This window comes from Desmodus rotundus, chromosome X (assembly GCF_022682495.2).
Source record: "Desmodus rotundus isolate HL8 chromosome X, HLdesRot8A.1, whole genome shotgun sequence".
NCBI classification, from domain to species: domain Eukaryota; kingdom Metazoa; phylum Chordata; class Mammalia; order Chiroptera; family Phyllostomidae; genus Desmodus; species Desmodus rotundus.
In genome coordinates, this window is record NC_071400.1 from 55,112,792 (window position 1) to 55,117,826 (window position 5,035).

The window sequence follows — 5,035 nt, forward strand, 5'->3', positions numbered from 1 at the left end:
GCCACTTAAAGCAACCAGGTCTCTCACAGAGTTGCTATAGCCTTGTTTGGCAGGGGGAGGAGCCATTAACCTGGCTCTCTCCAAGGCTCAGCAGCGGAGGGCCTGGGACTGCAGCCGCTCTTGTGCCCGCCCTGGCCCCAGGGACCTTTTTGTCCTGAAGCAATCCCCTAACCCTCTGTTTTCTCAGTGTCCTCTGTACTTTTTGGTCTCCTATCTTCATAAACGCTGGGCTACTTTTGGCTGTGTGCTTTGTTCATCAGTAGATTGGGTAGGTGTCTCATCGAGGTGCAGAGGGAAGATGACTCTGCTCCCACCTATCTGGCAGCCATCTTTGCTCCTCCTATTTTTGATTCTTTCAGTACCTTTTACCTTTTTCCTCTCTTTCCTTCTTTCTTGTTTAACTCCTTCTTTCTCTCCCTTTATATCTCTTCTTCGTTCCATCATTATTTTTAAATCCCTACAAGTGAGATAATAAAACCAGGGACTCTGAAAAGACCAAAGTTGGACCCAAAGACGGGGCATCCCAACAGCTGAGACAATGAAAGAAATTTCACTTTGCTACTCCAGAGAACTTGCAACATATTGAATATTTGTATTATGTTTTTATTTCATTAACTTTACATCACTCATTTTATTAATATTTTTGATTCTCCCTTCTTTCTCTTTAGTCTTCTTCACTTAAAAGGTTAATTGGCATTGTTTCACTAGTTTCCTCTTGTTCTCTCTTTCACAGTGTACAGTTATTTAAATATCTCTCATTTCACTTGGGCTCCATTAACACACAACTCTAGGACCTATACTGCCTATTCTAGATAACTAGACCACATAGATTCTGTCATATGATTGTTGCTCCATTACTATTGTAAATAACAGCTCTTCCATACATCTGGATATACTACACAGAACTTCTCCCAGATCTCAGACCACTTCACTGTTTCCTGAACTTTATTACTGTGTGGTTAAATCTATTCTAGAACACATTACACCTATTTTGTACCCTTTACTCTCACTTTACCTCATAATATGACCTCCCACAAGCTCACAGCTTTCAAGATCCAACTCACAATTCTTCCCCCCCACAACAAGAAACTCATCTTCTTTCCACCCTTTCTAAAAACTGGCTAGGGTGGTGAATCATCACGGTTAACACTATTTATATCTAAAGAATCTCCTATCTCTTCTCTAAGGGCTGGTACTTTAAATATCATATAATATAAACCTGCTCTCTTAAACCATTATGCATCCCCCCTACAACCTACCATAAAAAAGAGTAGGTAGAGCTGTGAACACCAGGATTACTCCTGGAAGAGGAAACCCACCAACAAAGGAAATATCAAAAGCTAAGACGAGAGGTGAAGGAGGGAGTGGAAGTAACACTATCTCAACCAGGACTTATCTGGAAATACAACTAAATAGTGAAGAAATTACTAAGAACAAACAATTGAACAGGAGAAAGCAAAAAGCCTCAAAACCTTTATATTCAGAAGAATGAGCTCCAACACAAACTGCCCACACCTGCACAATGGAAAACAAGAGGTAAGGAACAGACTGACCCTCAGATAACCAGATGGTGGGAAAGACCCAACAAAGAAAGTCTCAACAAGAACCAAGACATACACAGAGACAATATAAACTACAACACAAGATCAGTAAGATCAGAAGATCAAGGAGACTCTACCACTGAATCGCACAGGTATTCAAGCACCGAAGTTCACACCATAAACCCAGCGGGACAGAACAGAGCAACTTAAGAATCACAGGCAAACAGGAAGAGTCTCACAAACACTGGGAAGACAAATAAACAATCCCCAAATAAAAGGAAAGGCAGAAGTCTCAGAAAAAATGCTAAATGCAAAAGAGGGAAGTCAAATATCAGATACTGAGTTAAAGCATTGGTTATAAGGAAGCATAATGAGCTCACGTAGAACTACCAGAAACTACAGGGAAACTACAATGAACTCACTGCAAACTATATCAAAATGAAAAAGGAAATAGAAACTATCAACAAGGACCAAGAGGAAATGAAGAATACAATTTCAGAACTGAAGAACACAGTAGAAGGAATCAAAAGCAGGCTTGAGGAAGAAGAGGATCATATCAGCAAGCTGGTGGACAACTTGACAAAAAACACCCACAATGAGCAAGAAAAGGAAAAGAGGCTCAGAAAAAATGAAGAGGGATTAAAGGAAATGCAGGAGAGCATGAAACGTAATAATATCCGTATAATACGGATACCAGTAGGACAAGAGGAAGAGGAAGGTATAGAAAACCTGTTTGAAAAAGTAATGATGGAAAACTTCCCTAATTTAATGAGAGAAAAAGTCACTCAAATCCAGGTATCACAGAGAGCCCCAATGAAGAGGAACCCAAAGAGGCCTACTTGAAGACACATCATAACTAAAATGGCAAAATTCCAGCACAAAGAAAGAATCTTAAAGGCGGCAGGGGAAAAACAGGAAGTAACATACAAGAGAGCCCCAGTAAGGTTATCAACTGCCTTCTCAATGGAAACACTCCAAGCCAGAAGAGAATGGCAGAAAACATTCCAAGTAATGAGAACCAGAGGCCTGTAACCAAGACTCCTTTACCCAGCAAGGCTCTCAATCAAGATAGAAGGCCAAATAAGAAGTTTCGCAGACAAAAGAACTGTACAAGAATATACCTTCACCAAAGCAGCTCTGCAAGAGATGCCAAAGAGACTGCTATAAGGAAAGGAAGGCAAAGAAAAAGAAAGAGGGAACATAGGTAAAAAAATAAAATAAAATAAATAACATCGACAATTAATAAGTACTATCAATAACCTTAAATGTAAATGGATTAAATGTTCCAATCAAAAGATATACAATAGTTGAATGCGTAAGAAAGCATGACCCTCACATATGCTGCCAACAAGAGATCCACCGCAGGACAGAAGACCTACACAGACTGAAAGTGAAGGGTTGGAAACAAATTTCCCAAGCAAACGGACGGAAAATAAAAGCAGGTGTAGCAATACTCATACCAGACAAAATAGACTTCACAAAAAGGGACATAACGATAGACGCAGATGGTCACTTAATAATACTCAAAGGAAGAATCAACCCAGAAGACATGAACGTTCTAAATACATATGCTCCCAACATAGGAGCACCCAAATACATAAAGAAGATCTTGGAGGACTTCAAGAAAGATATTGACAGCAACACAATTATAGTAGGGGATTTTAATGCCCCACTGTCAAAGATGGACAGGTCTTCCAAACAAAATATCAACAAAGATAGTGTGGCACTTGACAATGCCCTAGATGAAATGGACTTAAATGACATATATAGAGACTTTCATGCCAAAGAAGCAAAGTATACATTATTTTCAAATGTGCATGGAACATTTTCAAAGATAGATCATCGGATAGGACACAAAACAAGTTTCAACAAATTCAAGAAAATTGAAATCATATCAAGCATTTTCTTTGACTATAAGGGACTGAAACTAGAAACAAATCTCAAGGAAAAAACCCAAAACATTCAAAAACATAGAGATTGAATAACATGCTGTTAAATAATGAATGAGTGAATAATGAGATTAGGGAAGAAATCAAAAAGTTTCTGGAAACAAACAAAAATGAGCTCACAAAAATCCAAAACCTATGGGACACAGCAAAGGCATTCCTGAGAGGGAAGTTTATAGCGATACAGGACTACCTGAAAAGAATAGGAACATTTCATATACACAGCCAAACCCTATAGCTACGAGAACTCAAGGAACAACAAAAAAGGCAACCAAGAGCAAATACAAGGAAAGAAATAACCATGATAAGAGCAGAATTAAATGACATAGAGACTAAAAGCACAATTCTAAGGGTCAATGAAGCCAGGAGCTGGTACTTTGAAAACATAAACAAAATAGAAAATCCCTTAAAAAGTCTCATCAAGAAAAAAAGAAAGAGGTCCCAAATAAACACAATCAGAAATGAAAGAGGAGACACTACAACCGATACCACCAAAATACAAAGGATTGTAAGAAATTACTATGAAGACCTATATGCCAAGAAATGTGAAAAGCTAGATGAAATGGACAAATTTCTAGATAAATATAACATTCCAAATCTCAATGAAGAAGCGGAAAGTGTGGACTGACCAATAACTTCTGATGAAATTGATACAGTGATCAAAAAGTTTCAGACACACAAAAGCCCTGGACCAGATGATTTCACAGGAGAATTCTACAAAGCATTTAAGGAAGAGCTAACCCCCATCCTCCATAGATTATTTCAAAAAATTCAAGAAGATGGATAACTCCCAAACTCATCTTATGAAGCCAATATCATCCTTAACCCAAAACCAGGAAAAGACATAACAAAGAAGAAAACTTCAGGCCAATTTTTCTGATGAACATAGATGCTAAAATCCTCAACAAAGTATAATCAAACCAGGTCCAGCAATACATTAAAAAGTTCATACACCGTGATCAAGAGGGATACCTCCCAAGGATGCAAACATGGTACAATATTCACAAAACAATAATCATAATACACCACATAAACAAAAGCAAAGACAAAAACCACTTGATCATATCAATAGATGCTGAAAAAGCATGTGAAAAGGTAGTACATCCAGTTATGATAATATCATTCAGCAAAGTGAGAATAGAGGGAGCAGTCCTCAACATAATAAAGGCCATATATGAGAGACTTACAGCCAACATCATACTCAATGGAAAAAAACTTAGAGCTTTCCCACTAAGATCAAGAACAAGACAAGGATGCCCTCTCTCACCACTCCTATTGAACTTAGTACTGGACGTCCTAGCCACAGCAATCAGACAAGAAAAAGAAATAAAAAGCAGCCAAATTGGAAAGGAGGAAACGACACTGTTACTGTTTGTAGATGCCATGATAGTGTACATGGAAAACGCTATAGACACCACCAAAAAACTACACCACCTAATAAATGAATTTGGCAAAACAGCTGGATACAAAGTCAATACTCAGAAATCAAAGGCATTCCTGTATACCAACAACGAAACTGCAGAAACAGAAATCAGGAAAAAAATCCCA